General features: G+C 38.2%; 1 protein-coding gene across 8 annotated transcripts in view; it reads right to left on the minus strand.

Moving 5' to 3' along the window:
• Nucleotides 1-21,413, minus strand: part of LOC144370376 (transport and Golgi organization protein 1 homolog) — a 176,000-nt gene that overhangs the window by 107,459 nt on the left and 47,128 nt on the right. For 2 of the 8 annotated variants that reach the window (XM_078031125.1, XM_078031115.1), the window contains exons 5-6: nucleotides 6,531-6,620; nucleotides 5,547-5,678 (exon numbers count right to left, since the gene is read on the minus strand). The exons of 5 other annotated variants lie outside the window; for them this stretch is intronic. The gene's annotated coding sequence lies outside the window, so the exon portion shown is untranslated. The remainder of the gene's footprint in view (nucleotides 1-5,546; nucleotides 5,679-6,530; nucleotides 6,621-21,413) is intronic. One more of the 8 variants, XM_078031116.1, reaches the window with a different exon arrangement.

Genomic DNA, 21,413 nt, shown 5'->3' on the forward strand with positions numbered 1-21,413 from the left:
AGTGCCCTCTCTCTCCATTATACTACCAACTCCTTCCTCTCTCTAAAATTTTTCTTAATAAGCAAACTTAGGAGCACTATTTCATAAGCAGAATTATTTATTCCCATCACACTGATCTATAGCCTGAAGCACACAGGGCTCTCCTGCATGAGTCTTCCATTCAAGCTGCATTAATCTGAGAGGATTTTCCCACCTGTTTTGGCTTACTTATAATTCTATGATTTTAAACAGAAAAAATACCCCCTCTCCTACTCTTATCAATCCAGGCTTCTCTCATATGGCTCTAAAACATGCAGCAGGGGACAGAAAGATGGGCTTCCACAGGAGTACCTAAAAAGCAATCAGGGGAGAGAAGTTTACAGTCCAGGAAGGTCTCAGGTCACAGGCTCATGAGGCCAGAGCAGACCTAGGTAACAACAAGGCCAATATCTTAATTTGACAGAAAAGGAAACAGGGTCAAAGAGGGGAAGTCACAATATAAACAAAATGTCAGAGCTTATATTAGAACATAATACTCCTCAAAAGCCAGGTAAAATATGAAAATTATCAGGGCCTCTTTTCTACATAACTAGTAACCAGTGGGATACAAAATGTGGCTCTAATATAGTAGGACTAGGAATCCCTTGTGTACTTCAGAGATACACAACTGCTCAGACAAAAAGTCACAATTTCAAAATTTGATTCATTTTTACGTGACTCTGTCTAGCTCTGCATCCAAACCTGAACAAATTATAGAAAAGTACTACAACCCACAAAAAAACATAGAAACCCCACAACTATTTCTGTGTGCAAAGAGATTAAGATTTACTTGGGGAGACTGAGCATGATAGCACATTACAGTTGTGATGAATGGCAAGAAAAGAGGTTTAATGACAAAGGCTATAGAGGAGGGGAGGTGATCCGGAGCTGAGATGGACAGAAAATGAGGACTTTTCTGACTTCCAGCTCAGCAGTGCTGTAGCCACTCTGCTTCTTTATTTCTCTGTTAAAAAAAAAAAAAATCTTGTCCTTTATTTATCTACAAGGATGCTGGGAATATGGCCGATAGAAATGTGATGTGCAATCTTGAAGGAGAGTTTCCAGTGTTACAATCACAAATAGAAGGAGAAGTCAGCTACTGCCTCCTGCAAAAGCCCCAACACACTACCGTGGAAAATGAGCTGTTTCACTTCATAGCCTGGGTAAGGACTAAAGTGGTAATACCTGAATTATATAACTTTCAAAGAAAACAAAACAAGAGTCAATATTACTTCCCAATGACACAATCTTTAAAAAATCAACTCTTTTTTTTTGGGGGGGGAGGGTTGTAATCTTGCAGAGGATTTTTTTTTAACCATACGATTCATTTTTATTTTTTTTTTAGTCATACATGACAGCAGAATGTAATTTGACATATAATACATACATGGAATGTACATACATCAATCATAATGTCTATTCTATTCTGCTGCCCTTCCTATCCCCACTACTCCTCCCCTCCTCTCCCATCCTTTTTCTCAATTTTTATATTCCCACCTTCCTCTCTTATAAGAGAGGAAGTTTCCATGAAATATTTCAAAAATACATAAAACATGTATTTTTCCATTCTTTGTCAGCTAGATTTTCATATTTCATCTTAACAAGTTTCTACTACATAGGTCCCTATAGGTAATCCCTATACCATGTGTTTAAGACTGTATTGCTATTTGTACTTTAGTGTTTGTCAGAAAAAGAGTAGATTTCACTGAAAACTTCTTTAAGAGAACAATGACTAAAATGGATTGGGAAAAAGAGGTGCTGAAAGTCATTTGTAATGAAAATAAGCCCAAAGGTGTAGTGCTGAGGGTGGGAGGGAAGACCTTTTAAAAGCAACCACAAAAGCAAATGAAAGGCAACGACAGAGTTTCTACACAGATATTAATCAGATGCTCCAATTTCAGTTTTCAGCAACAGAGCCACTTTCCCAACTGCCCCAGCTCCCTCAAACAGATCACCAGGCTGTTGCAGAGAATAAAGAGCCTTTTCCAAGTGTCACAACTAGTAAATGTCAGAACCTGGACAGAACCCAGTCTTTTGAGTCCTGGGTCTTTGCTCTTTTCAAGACTCCAGGATCCTAGGTTTGGGGCATATGTGGTTTCTTACAGTTCTGCAAGGGAAACTTGAAACTTGCCTGTGAAAAGGAATTCAAAGATGCATGTCAGGAGACATTTTAGTCTCTGAAAAGACTTCTAGTGTCTAGAAAGCCCCAGACAGTGGGCACTAGTGAGCGTGTCAAAAAGCCAGACACATTTCCTTTGAAAACATGAATTACTATGCTCTGTGGTATTTCAACTGAAGGGTGAATAGTCCTAAATCGGAGTTATCATATTAGTATATTAAAGGACTGCGGACCTGGATCCAGCAAAACATCAGGCACATAAAATACACTGGATTAAAGAAAATTTGTAAACAAAATGTTGGGATTAATATTATTATTTCTGTCCCTAAGATGTTGCAACAATTATAACTGTGTGCACGCAAGCACATACACGCAACTAGAAAATCCAAACCAGAGATTTCTAAGATTTCAGTCAACAACAACAAAAACCTTAATCTTGGATATATTCTTAAATGTGGAGCAAAGGACTAAAAATACAAATGGTATTTAGCAATGCAGAGAGGATAGAAATAGCAGGTAAGCATACATAAATCAAGGGAAATAAAAGCTGTTGTTAGGCTTTTAATAGACTTTGCATTGTAGGATTCACTTTAGTATGGTCAAAGCAACTGTGCAACTCCCACTACCTGAAAATTTTCTCTTTAGCTAGATTCAGAGTATCCTTGGGTCTAATGAGAGCTCTTCTAAGTACTTATGTTCCCATTAAGGATGCTATCAAGATAAAACTCCACCTATTTCCCATGTGTACATCCATATTTTCAACAGCTACCCCAAATCAAAACTGCTCAGTCTTCATCAGAACCACAAACATTGCTTTGGAATAATAGGATTCATAATCAATCTTTTACATTCTTAATGAGTAATGTTCTCTGAGGTCATTAAATCAAATGTGTGCAATTTTATCAAATTTGCTATTTTTTAAAGATCCACTTATAGTTCATCTCCCCAGTGAACATTTTGGGGTAGCATAGGTTGTTGCTATAGCAAATTGATGCTACTCAGAACTGGATATTCTAATTTTAATCTAGGCTCCTTCCATTTACCACAGTAGTTGGTCAAGGGACAAGAGTGTATTTGGACATGGACCACCATCCCACAGATGTGTGTCTGATTACATATGGCTGATCAACCCAATCAACTAACCTTTAGTACTGGAAAAGCAAAATGATGCGCAATTTGCTAGAAGTCATGGTAAACAAAAAAAAAAAAAAAAAAGCAGGCTTTTTTCTAATGACCTCTCTGCTCAGAATACATCTTTGCTTATTCTACACTCCTGAGTCAAAATCTACTTTTATAAAACTCCTTAAATAGCCTAACCAAGTACATCCAAGTGTGACCCTACTCCTGTCTAGTTTATTAAATGTCTTCATGTACATGACTCTGATGATGTTTAATATCCCAAATGTAATCCCGCTACTCAAAGTGTGGTCCTTAGACCAGCAGGATCATATTACCCGGAAGTCTGTTTGAAAGGCCAATTTTCAGGCCCATCCCAGACTCTACTGAATCAGAATTCATGAGATTCCCAAGTGGTATCTTTATAACTTAAAATTTGAGAAACATTGCTTTATGACACATGTACCCTCAATGAATCCCAGCCTACTGACCAACTAAGGAATCCACTGCAGAGCTTCTCCTCTGGTGGTGCACTATAAACCTGTATTCAGGCAGAAAGCAACTATTGACTACAACATTTTCATCAGGACAATATGATTAAAAACTTCTTACTTTGTGTCTTTTTAGTTTTTGTTTTTTTTAAAAAACACACTAAGTACAGTAGCTCCAAAGTAGTATTTAAATTTTCTATATTAATGCAATTTTGTTGTATATAATATTTGCTTTTAAGATAATAAGTAGTATGTGCATTCTGATTATATGTAAACAAATAAGTTTAGAAAGATATTTTTAATGCAGTAATTTGTGGCTTCCAGGATCCAACACATCATAGTCTGATAGAAAAAAAAAAAAAAAAAGAAAAAAAAAAAACTCCTGCAAACAATGTTTTCAACACAGACTGATGACCAAGTTCCATGGCATATTTTTTTTAAGAGAGAATGAGAGAGGGGGGGAGAGAGAGAGAGAGAGAATTTTTAATATTTATTTTTTAGTTCTCGGCGGACACAACATCTTTGTTGGTATGTGGTGCTGAGGATCGAACCCGGGCCACATGCATGCCAGGCAAGCGCACTACCGCTTGAGCCACATCTCCAGCCCTCCATGGCATATTTTTGTTTGTAATGTACACTGGGATTCTCTGCGTTTCCCCCTTACATTAACTTTCTAAAACTATATCTTGGGTTTTTTCCCCCAGATAGTCATAAAAGGGAACCTGAAAGTAAAACTGACCACCCAAATTCCTAAAATGAATCACCAAATGCTGAATGAAGGAGACTGGTAACTTTGTGTATCAGGAAACAAAACCGCTTGAGTGAGTCATCTCTGTGATCAAAGATAACAGAGCCACAGCCAGGACTTGTTGCAAGCAAATGGCCACAGCAATCACACGTCAGAATCTCATGTTTAATGGTTTCTCACAATAAACTGCATAAGTCGGCTCTGTGAAACCAGAAGTAGAACCCAGAGCACCACATAAATAATAAACACACTCTCTTGAGTTTGGTATTCTTATCCTTCTGCTCCAAGTCCATTTCAATTTTCAGTGGATACAATAAAATGAAGTTGCCGTTTTGTCAAGAAGTAAGCAGAAAGGTAAAAGTTAACCAGTACTATAGGCTTCCAGAGTGTTTCTCAAGAAAATGTGAATACTTTTTGAAGGCCTGCTTATTGTGGTGTTTAATCCAAAATGAAAACTGGGGCCATGGGCTCCCGAAGCAGGAAAGCCTGTTTCTGAATTCCATGCATATTCTATGTTCATGTTTCATTTTTTAGGCACTCCAAGCTTGAAGGAGATGAGTGGGAACTTGTACTACATGGCATTGCCATCAACAAGCCACCCCTGCATGCCCTAGCACATTCCTCCAAGTGAAGAACCAGGTGTCCTGATGTCCTCTTGAACTGCTCAACAGGGGCTATATGCCAGGAGCAAGTCTGCACCATGCTGGGTGAGCTCAACACAGGGATAATGCAAATATCCAGGCTATGTTTTCCAAAAGAGTACCTTGTATCAGTACCACACACCCATTAGCAGGCATGTCTCCAAGGAAAACACTACTTACACAGTGGGTGCACCCATGAGAGAAGAACCTTCCACTAAAACACTGGAGGGTAGTCTGGGACAGGGGCAATAAGCCTCCTGCTCCTGTCTATCCAAGAGCCCTCCCAAGGAAAAACATAAACTAATTAATTAACATCTCTTATTATATAATAATTTCTGAAATAAAAACAAACTGAAATATCCTCACAAAATTCCCATGACCACCCCCAGTATTTTCACTTAGGATGATACTACCTCATAATGAAGGGAACAAAAGGTACCATGCTGAGAGCAGAAAAGGTGCCATCCATCGGGGAGGGGTGCAGTCTCTCCAGCACCAAAAGTAACAGGAACATGCTGGGGTGATGGTCCAATTGCCCCAGATCACTGAAAAAAAAGTGGATGTACACAAAAGATCTGAACTTTAATAATTGAGGCACTATCTTCAAACCCTTTCTCATTAAGTAATTAATTAATTCTGTATATGAAGTGAGACTCTTTTGAGTTTTCCTTTTTTTTCACTTTTTTCTCCATTCATTTCATATCTTCCTAGTATTCATCAAAAGGGAAAAAACTCTAGGAAAAATCAGGGATTGGGCTCTTGCACATGATTTTCTTCTCAAAGTCAGTCATTTGCTTAAGCAGAGTCTACTACTCTTGAGTATGAAATGTGAAACTTTTGGTGTCCAAATGTATTTAAGGCATGAACATACTAGGGCCAAAGTCTGTCTGCACAAACTACTAATATGAGGAAATGTATCATAAACAGAAGAAAAACTCATTGATATAATTTTATTTTCCTATTACAGACTATTCACATATATTCACACAATATGCAAATACCCCTGGCAGAATATAATGGCACATGTTCTAATGTCCATACTAAAAATCCCACTACCAGTGATAGGGTGTGGTTGAAAGGGCAACGATGAACTTCTCTAACTGCCCTGATGAGACTGGAAGCCCTCTTTTATGGGGGATTCTGGGGGTGGTACTAGGGGTTGAACTCAGGGGCACTGGACCACTGAGCCACATCCCCAGCCCTGTTTTGTATTTTATTTAAAGGCAGGGTCTCACTGAGTTACTTAGCACCTCACTTTTGCTGAGGCTGGCTTTGAACTCGAAATCCTCCTGCCTCAGCCTCCTGAGCTGCTGGGATTATAGGCCTGTACCACCGCACCTGGCAGAAAATAACTCTTAACAGAAGAAATCATCATGGGCTTCTGAAAAACTTTTTACCTGTCCACTGTACTGGCTACAGCTTCCAGCTGTTTGAGAAGAAAGGGATAGAGTTCTGGGAAATGAGAGAAAAACTCTCTGCCTGTCATTCTGTGGAGAAAGAAAAAAGATCAATTACTATCATGTGTTTCCCCTGATCCATTCCCCTCACATACACTTTAAAGAACAGTGACAGAGGTCATTTATTTGGATACTTAATGCAAGTTAAAAACAAAACCTATAGCAACTTAAATTTAACAGAAATGATACATATAATTTTGACTTTGGACATGTTTGGATTTCTGGACTTTTAACTCCAAATTTAAGATTACATTTATTTATTTATTTATTTATTTATTTATTTATTTATTTATTTATTTTGAGAGTGTGTGTGTGAGAGAGAGAGAGAGAGAGAGAGAGAGAGAGAGAGAGAGGAAGGAGGGAGGGAGGGAGGGAGGGAGGGAGGGAGGGAATTTTTTAATATTTATTTTTCAGTTATCAGCAGACACAACATCTTTGTTTGTATGTGGTGTTGAGGATCGAACCTGGGCCGCAAACATGCTAGGTGAGCGCGCTACCACTTGAGCCACATCCCCAGCCCAGATTACATATATTTATGAAAATTTGATACTAAGTCTGTCAGGAAGAAATACTTAACATGTGAAAATGCCAAGTCTGAGCCATTGATTTGGACTATGTGTACAGTCAAAAATCTGATTGATGCTGACTCAGCTTTGGTGATAAGGGTAGGTTCTAGAACAAGGTTTCCCAACCTTGGTACTAATCATTTTGGACCAAATAACCCTATGTTTTGGTGGGCAGTGCGGAGCAACATCCTGTGCACTGCAGGCTATTTATGTCCTGTGCCCTGCAGCCTCTGTGGCCTCTACCAAATAGATGCCAATAGCATGACACTCCTCCTTCCAATCATGACAATCAAAATATTTCCAGACATTGCCAAATGTAGTCAGTGAAATAAAATGGTCCCTGACTGAATGGCAATTATCAAGAATATAAGTAACAATAAATGTTGGTGAAGATATAGAGAAAAAGGTACACTCATACATTGCTGGTGGTACTGCAAATTGGTGCAACCACTATTGGAAACAGTATGGAGATTCCTCAGAAAACTTACAGTGGAACCACCATTTGACCCAGTCATCCCACTCTTCAGCATATATCCAAAAGACTTAAAATCAGCATACCATAGTGACACAGCCATATCAATGTTTACAGAAGCTCAATTCATAATAGCTAAGCTATGGAACCAACCTAGGTATCCTTCAACAGATGAATGGATAAAGAAAATGTGTTACATATACACAATGGAATATTAGTCATAAAGAAGAATGAAATTATGGCATTTGCTGGTATATGGATAGAAATGGATATTATCATGCTAAATGAAATAAGCCAATTCACCCAAACCAAATGTCAAATGTTCTCTCTGATATATAGATGCTGACTAACATTATTCAAGATTTTTGACCATTTTAAAAACAGGTTGCTTCTTTCCTTTCTTATATAGTCATAATTATGCACTGCATATACTTTCTCCTAGTTTGTAGTTTGCTAACTTATTTTCTTCCTAAAATCTTTTGATAAGCAGAGGTTTTTAGATATTTGGTAAAGTCTAATACTTTACCTTCTTTTCCTTCCTTTATGTCTCATGCTTTTCATGGCCTAAGAAATCTCTGGCTACTTCAAAGTAAAACATTTCTTGTTTTCTTCTAGAAGCTTTATGGTTTTAGCTTTTATGTTGAGGTCTATGATCCATCTAAAATTAACTTTTGTGTATAGGGTGACAGAGAAGTCAGGTTCTTCCCCCCCCCGCACTGGTATATCATGTTTTTAAGGAGATGTTCCTCAAACAGGAGAGGTGTGCTGTGCTCATGGCTTAAAAGATTTAATATTATAAAGATGAAATTCTCCCCAAGTTGATTATAAAGACAATGCAATTCCAATAAAAACAGTAATGGGTGTGTGTGTGTGTGTGTGTGTGTGTGTGTGTGTGTGTGTAGAGAGAGAGAGAGAGAGAGAGAGAGAGAGAGAGAAAGAGAGAGAGAGAGAAAGAGAGAAAGAGAGAGAGATAGAGAAAGTGATCTAACAAAAGCAGATTCCAAAATTAATATAGACACACCAAGCGATAAGAATTAAGAAAAGCAAAGATAATTTTAAAAAACAAGGTTGGAAGACTCACCAATCAGATAGCCAGAAATATTAGAAAAGTTTAGTAATTAGGACAGTGTGGGGACAATTATTAAGCCAATAAAAAAGGATCAAGAGCACAAGGACAGACACATACACGGAAACTTGATTAACAGAAAAGCTGATACTGCAGATTATAGAAAAGGATGGTATGGTAATAGATTATCTAACAAAATTAAAATTGGATCCTGCCCTCTTACTATATATAAAATATAATTCCATTGAATTGAAGACTCAAAAACAGCCATAAAGTAAAATAACAAATAATAAATAAAGTTTTTTCCCTATTTTGGAAATTTATGGCTCTGTCCTGATTATTCCTGGCCTGCTTCCTTTTTTCCAGTAAGGATATCCTGAGACAGCCTAGTTGGTACATCCTCTGCATACTCTAGCCAAAGGGTGTACAGAAGACTCAAACTTCATTCTGTTCAACCACATCTGAATTCTCCAGAGGCTGAGTTTTGTATCATAATAACCACTTTTTTGAGTACGCTGTTGATTCATTCCTTGATCCTTTGGTAGCCCTAGTGGGATAAAGTGGAGTTTTATAAAAGTTTCTTGCCCCTCTTGTACATGACCATTCCAGACAAAAAGCCTTGCTGCAGTAGAGAATGATGGGGGAAAGGTGACGCTACGAAGTGGGGCAGTTGATTCTCTGGAGGTAGAGGGAGAACAACTTGGACACCTGGGAGGGGAACATCCCTGACCCTAGAAGATACAACAGAAGGAAGAATGCCAATGTTCTGTGTCATTTGAAACTGCTACAGGAGGAAAAAAAAATCAGTTTCCAAAAAAAGGAAAAGCAGAAAACAGATATCGTGGAAGAAAAATTTTAAACAGAAGCAGCAAAAAGAAGCATCCTCTATAAAGTCAACTGTGTCACACCATATAAATTCCTTGCTGGATTTAGATTAGCAGGTACGGACACAGACTGTAATGAGAAGAAAGTGTAGGGTTCTCATACATATAACTCAGAGCACAAAACAGAAACTCTGTAGCTGGCACTTATACCTATATTATGCAATCGGGAATAATAAATATCTCTTTTAATTTTTTTTAGTTGTAATTGAACATAATACCTTTATATTATTTTATTTATTTATTTTTATGTGGTGCTAAGGATCAAACCCGAGCCTCACACATGCTAGGCGAGAGTCTTAAAGCTGAGCCACAACCCTAGACCATAAATATCTTTAATAATTAAAAAAAAATAAGAAAGAAACTGCCCCTACAGTCTTCCTCACCTAGGAAAATGCTCTGCTATGTCTCTCCCAAACTGTTGTGACCACTTTAAATTCACCTGCTGGGTCTGTCATCCTCCATCTGCTCACAATTTGACTTCCTTTCCCCTTAACCTTACTGAAAAATCTATCAAAAACTGTACATAGTGGCCCTGCCTCCAATGGCTGACCCTTCTATGCAAAACACCTGTCAAAAACTCCGGATGTCTTCCCCTTTTCTGAGGCCACCACTCAAGCACTGTCTGAGGGAGGTGAATGCCTCTCAGCTGGTGGTATAACAAAACAACTTAGACATACCACCTACAAGCAGTATCTCCAAATCCAAAGACTAGAATTAATTACTTGGACTCACTGATAAACTCTAAAGTTTTTTGTTATTTAGAGCTTGTTGTTAGGTAATGTTGGAAGGATCCTGGAGAGCTCCAAAAAGTCCAAATGCTATCTTTTTACAGGGGCATCATGTGTGTCCTGGGATTGTATTTCTTTTTTGAAAGCAGGCATTAACTTGCCTCACTCCTCAAAATATGCACTTAGGGGCAGTTGTAAAAGACTTTCAAGTGTTTAAGGGAATGCCACCAGTTGATCATGTGCCCTCCAATGATTGTGAAGATGACTTCAAAACAAGGCCATGCTGGTTATTCACAGAAGCTTTCTAAAGATGTAAGTCACTCAATTTTTACACATACTACTATGAGAGTCCTCCAATTTAAAAAAACATGTTTTTTTTAAATTAAAAAACAACATATTTGTCATCTGACTTCAACTGAAGTCTTCATTGTACCTCAACTGAGGTCACTCAGGTTTGCTTCAAATCATGAACAGGGTTCTTATGGATGAAAAACTGTCCTTGACTTCCAATTTACATGTTAAGACAAACCCTGTGCAATCACTAATACATTTTAAGCTATCTAGATTAATGCCTTGGGCTAAGTGGAAAGGTCAATACAGAAAATTCAAGAGAAAACCAAAGACTCTATTGGCTTATTAAATTTGTGCAACTGATTGGATCTGAGATGCCGGTGGGCATGGTTGATGTTATACTGAAAGTTATACTTATCCGGCTGCTTGGATCCCTGTTGACAGTAACCTAAACTAAATGTTGTATGAGATAAAATAAATGGGCTTAGTCCCAATTTGTCAGTCAAATTAATCAAAAGAGCTGACAGCATGACGCACTCAAGGGAAAATTCTGCAAAAATCAAGATAGTATAGAAATGAGGGATGGATAAAATTGAGAGAAAATTCTCCTTACTACACATCTTGAAAAGTAAGGCAATGGCTACTTATGTTTTGGACTCTATTCAAGGATGTTTATGTAATGAATAGCCTTAGGAGACAGAATATCTCCATCTGGAGCAAAGGGCAGACATGTATACTACCCATTATAAAAGATTTTGGTTCCTTAACTCTGAGATCCACTCCTGTGATGTAACCTACTGAGCATACAGGTATTTTCTGTCTCTCTTCATACTTCCTGTGGTTACTGGAGTTCAGGACACTAACATAAAATTGCTGACCATATGGTTACTAGAGGCTGCTAAGACAGCAACTTAATATTATGAAAGTTAAAATGAAGAAAATTAGTAATAAAAGCATTTTCCTACATTCCCTAAAAAACCTGCATTATATACGAACAAGTAATTGATGAAAAATAGTTCCTTTATAAAAGAATTCTGCCAGGTGCAGTGGCCCATTCCTATATTCCCAGCAACTGAGGCAGGATTTCAATTCCAAAGCCAGCCTGGACAACTTAGTGAGATTCTCAAAAGAAAAAATGAAAAAGGTCTACAGAAGTAGGTCAGTGGTAGAGCACCCAGTACTGGGAGGGTATGGGTAGAGGGGCATCCAGCTAATACATGTTGAGAGAAAATACAATTATACAATCATCATTTTACAACACCTGATAAAAGAAAGAAAACAAACTAATGAGTCTAGGCAGAGATTAATGATGGACGCTAAAACTATTAAGTGAAAGGAATTTTGTAAAAAGATCAAGATGACACAATCTGCAATAAATCCACTGATCAACCTCAGCATTACTAAAAATGACATATGCATCTAAAGGGTTCATGAATTAGGAAGCATACATACTATCTATAAAATATTTTGGGTACAGTGGTGCACATCTGTAATCCAGCTGCTCCTGAGGCTGAGAAAGAAAGATCTACACGTTCAAGGCCATCCTCAGCAATTTATTAAGACCCTGTCTCAAAATAAAAACTTTTAAAAGGCTGAGGACATAGTTTAGTGGTAGAATGCCTCTGGGTTGAAACCCCAGTACAGTGAAGAAAAGAAAAAAAAATTTTAAAGACTAAAAGCGATGTGTGGAAGTTGTTTCGGTTCCTCCTCAACCCAATAAATCAACTGTAAAAAGATATTTATAGAACAAAAGGGAAATTTTGAATATTAAGGAATTATTAACTTCGTTAGGCATGATCATAGGACGGTGGTATTTCTTCTTAAACTTCTTTATCACTCATTAATACATAATGAGTAAATTTACAGGAAAAAAAATGACATGGATCTGCAATCTCCTTTATGAGAAGGTAAAAAATGGGGGAAATAAGATTGGCAAAATGTTGCTAACTGCTGAAGCCAAGTGATGAGTATGTAAGGGTCAATTATACTACTCTCTTCATTTTTACATATGTTGAAAATTCTCATAATAAAACTGTTTTTAATTAAAAATAAAAGTCAGGTCACAATTAAGGAGATAATTTATAATAAATGTATCTAAGAGTTACATAATCAATACCCAAAATATATAAAGAACTTTAATGAATCAATAAGCAAAAGATGAACTCAATGTAAAGATGGACATACCTATCAAAATCACAACTCACAGAAGGATCTCTAAATGCACTTGCCCAATAGAAACTCTTCATATACAACTAAAAAGGTCAGTGGACATGTCCTCTTGAGGACTCAATTATTAATGTCTAAGGGAATAAGCCACTTCTTAGTTGCCTGGTATCTCTTGATTGAGAGAGAGAAAAATAAGCAATTGTACATGTGCAGATCATATGATTCTCGCACTTTGATTAAGAAAGTGTCCTGATAGGTAACTAGCTCTGTTGACCACAATACTGCCATGAAAAAGGGCTGCAGAACTACTATTGAAGATTGAAGTCATTAAAACAACTAAAACAACTAACTCAACTAAAACAGCTGAATTAAAGCTAACTGTCCCAAATAGTAAATTACTTCATTCAGATACCTTATCAAATATTTACCAACTAGTTTATCTTGGAAGATTATATATATATATATAAAGAAGGTATATTACTCAAAGGTAAACATTTGGTGGATATTTTAATTATTTTAGAAGCTAAGTAGGATTTTGACAACATTTTTTCAAAAGTACACAGTTGTATCTCAGTATTCATGGTGGGTAGGTTTATTTCAGGACCCCCACAGGTCCCAAATGCATAGATGCCTTATATAAAATGGCATAGTATTTACATATAACCCATGTACATCTTTCTGTATTCTTTAATTCATTTCTAGATGATTAATAATACCTCATACAATATAAATGCTATGTAAATAGTTGTTACACTGTATTGTTTAGGGGCTAATAGGAAGAAAAACCTGAACATGTTCAGCACAGATGCATTTTTCCCCAAAATATTTTCATTTTATCCTTGGTTGAATACATGAATGCAGAACTTGTATATACAGAGAACCGACTATATACTGTTAAAATCATTGTCACCATGCTAGATGGCATAGGACTTTCAAGAATTAACTATGCACTTATCAGTGTTTAAGGAAAACCAAAATTATTTTCTAAAGTGAATTTTAACTTCATCTGAGCACTCTGAGAACATAGGAGGTGTTCTTCAAGACTACCATTCTTAGGTTCCTCCATCCTGTAAGACCCTATTTCTGATTCGACTCACTTGAAAGACCAGGATTCCACTTTACTACAAACAAAAGAGCTGAGCTCTGTGTGCTTGCCAGGGAGCATCATCTCAACTCTGTATCTGCCAAAAGCTCCTAAAGACTTGGCTAAATATTTACATACTGTGCCTGAAAGATATGTAATATTAACAGTTATGTGTATTATAAAAAGCCCCAAGAGGTAGAGGACAGGGAGATATTGTTTTTTTATTTTTGAATTTTTAATATTTATTTTTCAGTTCTCGGAGGACACAACATCTTTGTTGGTATGTGGTGCTGAGGATCGAACCCGGGTCGCACGCATACCAGGTGAGCGCGCTACCACTTGAGCCACATCCCCAGCCCTGAGATATTGTTATCTTAGGGACTTAATTCAAACTTCACTCATCTATAACTTTCAAATCCAAAAGTCTACAGCACCTTGAATACAGAGCTTAGAATGATAATCTGCTAATAACAGATTCCAAGTAACAATGGCTATATTTGTTTTTATGGCCACACTGAATGCAAAGTCACTACTTACAATAGTGCTTCTTTGTGGACGTAGTTCAAAGGTTTGGGGGTGTCTATGAGTCTGCCTTTTTTTTTGTACAAGGAATTAAAACCTGGGAAGATTACCGCAAAGGGACATTCTCATCCCCTTTTTATTTTTTATTTTGAGATAAGGTATCACTATGTTATTGAGGCTGTCTGCAAACTTGCAATCTTCCTGCCTTTTCCTCCCAGAGAAGCTGGAATTATAGGCAGTGTGACCATACCTGGATACAGGTCTGTAATACAGTCTTACTTTAAAAGGCTAAGATCACGGTACCATTTTAGGTCATATACGAATCTTTCTCCTCTGAATCCTGACTGTTGTTTTTCACTTGCTACTTAATTAAAATTATCATTAGATTGTAATTTTCTCACAAAGGTAGTAAATATTTTTTAAAAGTACCTACAAGCTTCCTATTGAGCACTGTACTAGATCCTGTGGGAGATAACTAACAATATAAGATAGTTACTGCTCTTGGAGCTTAAAATCTGTTTAGAAAACAAGATATATATGTCAGGGTCAAATGAATGATGTTTATAATAAGAGTTCAGAGTTGGAAAACATATCATTGGGGGTAAAAAGGTTAGGGAAAGTTTTGTGGGAAAGAGGGAAAACAAGATGAGCCTTGAAATACTAGTAACACTGAATTAAAAACAAGATAAAACAGAGTGGGTAGGCCCAGCTGGATGTAAGACAAAAGGACTTTGTGACAAGAGAAGGTAGAAAAGGTAGACTGGCAAAAGTTTCTTAAAAATGTGAATGCCAAGCTAAGCAGCTTCACTTATGTTTTACTGGCTTTGAAAGTTTCCCTTGTAAAAAAAATTCTAGTTGACACAAGAGTTATACAAATTTATGGGATACAATGCAATGATTCATTACATGTGTACACTATGTAATGATCGAATCAGGATGATTAGCATATCTACCCATCACTCCAAACAAGTTATTTCTTTATGATGAAACATTCAAATCCTCTCTTCTAGCTATTTTGAAATATGTATACATTATTTTAACTATAGTCATTTTACTGTGCGATCACATACCAGGACTTATTTCTCCTATCTAAATGTAAATCTGTGCCTGGCCTGAAAAGTTTATGAGCAGGACACAGAGAAACAAAGAAGATGGACAAGGCAGGGAGAGAGCGTAGAAAACTGCTGACCCAACAGTCACTCACTAAATGTTTACCTTGCTACCTCAACTATGGCTGAATTTCTGAAGACTGGAACTCACACTTCTTCACGTCCCTCCTGATACACAACACAATATTACATAAATGCCACTGGGCCAGAAAATATTTTGGCAATAAATGAATAAATAAACTTAGAGAAGAAAAATTTTCTAATATGGTTGATCTCAAACCTATCCTTCAATGCCCTTTTATTTCTCTCAGTGACTGTTACCCACCCAGTAGCCATCTGACTCCCCAAGTCAGAAACGAAACACCCCATGCACAATCAACCAGCAAATCTTGCTGCTTCTACCTCCAGAAGGTCTGTTGAGTCAACCTCTCTCGATCCTTACTGCTACTGCCCCAGATGCTATAATACCCTTTTTGCTTCCCACCACCGGCTTCAATCTAACTCTGTTGTGATAAGAGGTCTTTCTCTAAAACACCAGGAAGGAAGCCAGAGAGTGATTTGGGGGTCATATTCACTCTTACAACACTCACTCTTTGGAGAATGACCTCAATCCTTTTTGAGGGCAGTACCCCCAAATGATTTCACTCTAAGCTCTACCTCTTAAAGGTCCTACCACCTGTAAACACTGCTGCAGTGAGGTCCAAGCTCCCCACACATGAACCCCTAGAGGACATGCTCAAACCACATCCAAACCACAGCATCTGGGTTAGGTACCTGTCCTTGGTTTTGCACTGCAACCTGTGCTCTCCCCATCACAGAACTTGCAGCATGTCATACACTGAACTTCCTCTTTGTTTGTGTATTTATCCCACCAGATGATAAATTGGGCCCAGGCAGAGATTCTAACTAATGTTTTTTCCATAGTCTCTCTGATACTAAGTATGATGTCCAGTTCACAACTGTATCCAATGCAAACTTACTGCATGAAGCAAACAAAAGGACAGAGTCCTTAAGACAGACCAAGAGAAAGAAATTAGGATGAAGATGGGAACAGAATAATTTCATGAAGCTCACAATTAGCCACATCTAATGGCATTCAGAATCATCATTCGGGTCAATAAACTGAGTATCCTGCCAGGGCTTGACATTTTCTTAAACACAAATAGACAAAGCTTGTCTCACAGGTTTATAAACAGTTCAATTTGATTTCATCCAAACAAGCAAACAGACTGATGTTACCACCACAAGATATAACAAGCCCTGGGGGTGAATACTCCAGTGACAGCCATTTCAAACCTGTTTATTTATATGGTCAAAACTAGTTCAGCAGCTTCATGAAAACAATAGAAGTGATAACCAAAAGGGAAAAGCTAAACCTCTGTAAGTCCAAGCTCCCAGGAAGAGAAAAGACAACCAAAAATTGTAAATGGGATAAACAGGCAGACATAGGTGAAAACACACAAGCCAGGACACAGGGTGAGAATAAGGCAGCTTTAAGTTGAGGATGCCAGACTGTGAAAGAGGTGCACAAACCCCTAGCCCCCCAGGGAGGATACACAGGCACAACGGGAGGGAGAACTGCTGGGCCCAGGGAATCCCACCCAAGAGTATGACTATACGTATGAGGACAGATCAGACACCCCACACCACATACGCTTCACTGCCATATTTTCATCTGGTTATTCAGAGAAACTACAGTCACAGGAATAACTTTAAAAAGCTTTCATAAAATAATTTCTGTCCATAAAGGAAATCTACGTTAGTGAAAGGATCTATTTCAGGAAGAGGGCTGCTCAGAGACAATTTTTATTACCTGAGACACTGCTGATCTGCACACAAGACAGTCTTTATTCACTATATAATTTCTCCTCTCACCTTGCTATATTTGTTCCCATCTCCCCAGAATCCCTGATCCCTGTTCCTCTCTGGAGCTTGGGAAACTTCATAAGTTGCGGTCATCTGGCCCAGTCTCATATTTTGTGGGACTCTCCTATGTATATGCACATAATTAAAATAGCATTTGTCCTGCTAATCTGTCTTATGTAAATTTAATTCATAACCCAGTCAAAGAACCTAGATTGGCCATAAACAGAAAAAGTTAAAATGCCAGAAGTATATGCTTCATAACAAAAGCATTATTATGATGAAAACAATTATGCAATGAAAAAAACAAAGAATTTGCAAAATGTGTTAAGGAAAAAGAAGGTATTTTCACCCCTAGTCCCTATATATATATACATCCCACATCATTCTCAATCATCCCAGGAACCAAGATCAATGGAGCAACTCACAAAGATATAAAAGGAAAAAACTAGAGAAGGCAAACAAAACCCTGCAGGCTCGAGGAACTGCTGGGCAACAGCAGCAAAGGCATAGGTGATGCCCAGCTTTGAAAAGGACAGGACTTATTCACAGGCCATGGAGCAAACACTATAAATCTAGTCATTAGATGGAAACAATGGCTAAAGGCAAAAACCTAGAGCTTTTCAGTTGGTGTTTCAAATAGAAACCAAATAAACTATTAAAACGGAGCAACTCCCTAGATTTGGGCTAATAAAACCAACTCAGAGGACAGAAATCAGCAAAAGGGCCTGTCTCCTTGCCACACTGATTGCTGATAAAATAGCAAGCTCATCTTAAGAAAAACAACATCCTCCAAGTGGAAACAAACCTACAAAGGAAGACAAAGCACACACAAGCATTTCAAAGGATATGATCAAATGCAAAATAAAAAAATAGAAACAACTCATAAAAGAGAAATCTGGCTTTGGAACCTCTCCAGGAGGAACATCTCTGACTCTGTTCTTGGAATCCTATCCCTACCTCTGACTAGGCAACACCATCACATATTCCCCAGAGCAGCAATGAGTAAAAGAAGGAGTGAATAACAATTACATAAGAATTTTCTTTTAAATGAAATGAAATGAAACTGAAAAGAATGATTAGAAAGAAATCAGGAGTCTCACAATCAGAATCTCATACTCAATAAAACCCTTGGGCTAGAGACATAGCTCAGGAGTAAAGAGCATCGCACACAAGGTCCTAGGTTTCAACCCTAGCACCAAAAAAGCAAACGAAAAACCAAGCCCTTGTACCCAAGCAGTGGTTCTACCAGGAAGTCCCTTTATTAAGCTACAGGAAAACCATGTAGGAAGCCCAGGAAAGGATCTGCCCCAGGGTCTCTAAGTGCTGACGGATTAGCTGTCCTCCCAGTCTCTTCATTTCCCTTCTAATCCTCTGCAGACGACTGAGAAATTGCTGGACTTGGTGAATGCTTTTGTAACCCTTCCCTTTCAGAAGCTGCTCTCAAGATAGGGAATTTCCAAATGGCTAAACTGGCTATCACAATACCATATCCAGGGAGGGAGTGAAAGGTTTTAGTTCTGGAAGTGCTCCGCCATTTGCCAAGAAAGTCACTGGTCCAGAAGCAGTCCTAGAAACATATTTGCACTCACTTCACTGGTAGCTGTTAATTTTGACACAGGTTCTTGCTAAATTGCTGAGGCTAGCCTCAAACTTTGTAATCCTCCTGCCTCAGCCTCCAAGTCACAGGGATTACAGGTAAACCCAGAGAAAACATGCATCTCTTAAACGCCTCATGTGTGCAGGTTTCTATTTAGGCAGTTTCTATGGATTTGTTTTCACACCAGAAATTATTTCTTAGAAAATGCTTCTTGCTGAAGGGGCTGGGGTTATGGCTCAGTGGTAGAGCACTTGTCTCACATGTGCAAGGCCCTGTGTATTCGATGCTCACCACCACATAGAAAGAAAGAAAGAAAGAAAGAAAGAAAGAAAGAAAGAAAGAAAGAAAGAAAGAAAGAAAGAAAGAAAGAAAGAAAGAAAGAAAGAAAGAGAGAGAGAGAAAAAGAGAGAAGGAGAGAAAGAGAGAGAAAGGAAGAAAGAAAGAGAGAAAGAAAGAGAGAAAGAGAGAGAGAAAGAGAGAAAGAGAGAAAGAGAGAAAGAGAGAAAGAAAGAAAGAAAGAAAGAAAGAAAGAAAGAAAGAAAGAAAGAAAGAAAGGAAGGAAGAAAGGTATTGTGTTCAACTACCAAAAAATATTTAAAAAAAAAGAAAGAAAAAAAAATGTTTCTTGCTGAAGTCCATTTTCTAAACAGTCTGTTGTATACTTTCTGGAGATGACTGGCAAATTCCTACCTTCCCTTGTGTAAACCTCCTTATTTATTTATTTATTATTTTTACTCGTGTTGGGGATTGAACCCAGGGCCTTGGGCATTTGAGTCAAGCACTCTGCGAACTGAGCTATATCCCCAGCCCCACAATCCTCCTTTCTGTATGTTTGTTTCATCCCTGTTCCTCAACTTGGGATGCCTTGTTATCTGCTCTAATCAACAGAAAGCAGCAGAAGTGACACTGTGTTAGTTCTGGCTTAGGACTTAATAAGCATGGCAACTTCCATGTTTATCCTCTTAAAGCCCGGTCAGTCCCCAGTCACTGATGCCCGCAATTCCAATTGCAGCCACATAAGTGTGAAGTCATCTTGGTCTTTCCAACCTTGGTTGAGGTCTCAAATGAATGAAGCTTCTGAGTGATTCCATAGGACATCACACAGTGAAGAAACCACCACCACCCCCAGCTGAATCTAGTCAGCCAAGAAAAATATAGAAATCATAAATTGTTGCTATTTTAAGCCATTAAACTCAGGGATGGTTTGTTATGCAGCAATATGTAAGTGAAATAGTCATAAAACTGAAAGCATTGTGTTAAACTTCAGGGAAAAGTAATAATAAATAAAAGAAAAGCTGATAATAAGGAACACAACTCCAGAGGCCAGCAGTCAATGGTATGAAAATCAAGGTGTCAGCATGACACCTCTGGAGGCTCTACTGGAGAATCTTATCTTTACCTCTTCCAGCTTCTAGTATCTGCCAGCACTTTTTGGCTTATAGCTATGTTAATCAGATTTCATTTCCTGAACAAAATACCTAACCAGAACAACTTACAGGAGAAAACATTTATTTTTGGCTTATGGTTTCAAAGTTTTAGTCCACAGTCAACTCAATTGTTCTGAGCCCAAGGTGAGGCAGAGTATTATGGCAGAGAGGTGTAGCAGAAGGACACTGCTCAGCTGATGGCAGCCAGAAAGCAGGGAGAGAGCAGGAGCCAGGGACAGAATACATAATCCCTATGGGCACACCTCTAGTGACCCACCCTCTCCAACCTTTACCTGCCTTTAGCTACCACCTAGTAACCCATTCAAATGATTAATCCATTGATTAGCTCACAACTCTCATAATCTGATCATTTTACCTCTGAACATTCCAGGATCACGAGCTTTTGGGGAACACCTCATATCCAAACCATAAGAAGTCGCATTGTTTCAATCTCTGCCTCTGCAATCATGCCATTTTTTCCTCTTCTCTCTCTGAAGACTCCCTCTACCTCATGTCTATAAGTGATTACATTAGGGCCCATCCAAATTATTCAAAAGAGTCACCTGCTATGGCTTGGATATAGTTTTAAAATATTACCCTCCAAAGGTTCACGTGTTGGAGATTTGGTCCCAATGTGGCAAGGTGGGAGCTGAGACACTATTTAAGAGGTGGGGGCTCTAATGGAAGGTCCTAAGGATATTAATATTAAGTAGCTGCTCCCAGAATTCATAAAACCCTGAACTCTCCTGAGAGTTGTTAAGAGCAAGCCCAATCTCTAGACCCCTAATCACTCTCTGGCTTCCTGTTTGGTGATGTGATCTCTGGCTCCCACACATGTTCCCTACCATTTCATGCTGTCCACGATTAAGCCCTCATCAGAAGCGGAACCAACTGGGCCACCTGAACTTGGACTTTCAGCCTCCCAAATATTAGTCTGCCTTAGGTATTTCTTTGTAGTAACAAAAAAAAATAGACTAATACATCACCCTATCTCAAGGCCCTTAAGTTAGTTACATTAACAAACACCCCACTCCATCTATTCCAT

Source organism: Ictidomys tridecemlineatus, chromosome 14, assembly GCF_052094955.1.
Source record: "Ictidomys tridecemlineatus isolate mIctTri1 chromosome 14, mIctTri1.hap1, whole genome shotgun sequence".
NCBI classification, from domain to species: Eukaryota; Metazoa; Chordata; class Mammalia; order Rodentia; family Sciuridae; genus Ictidomys; species Ictidomys tridecemlineatus.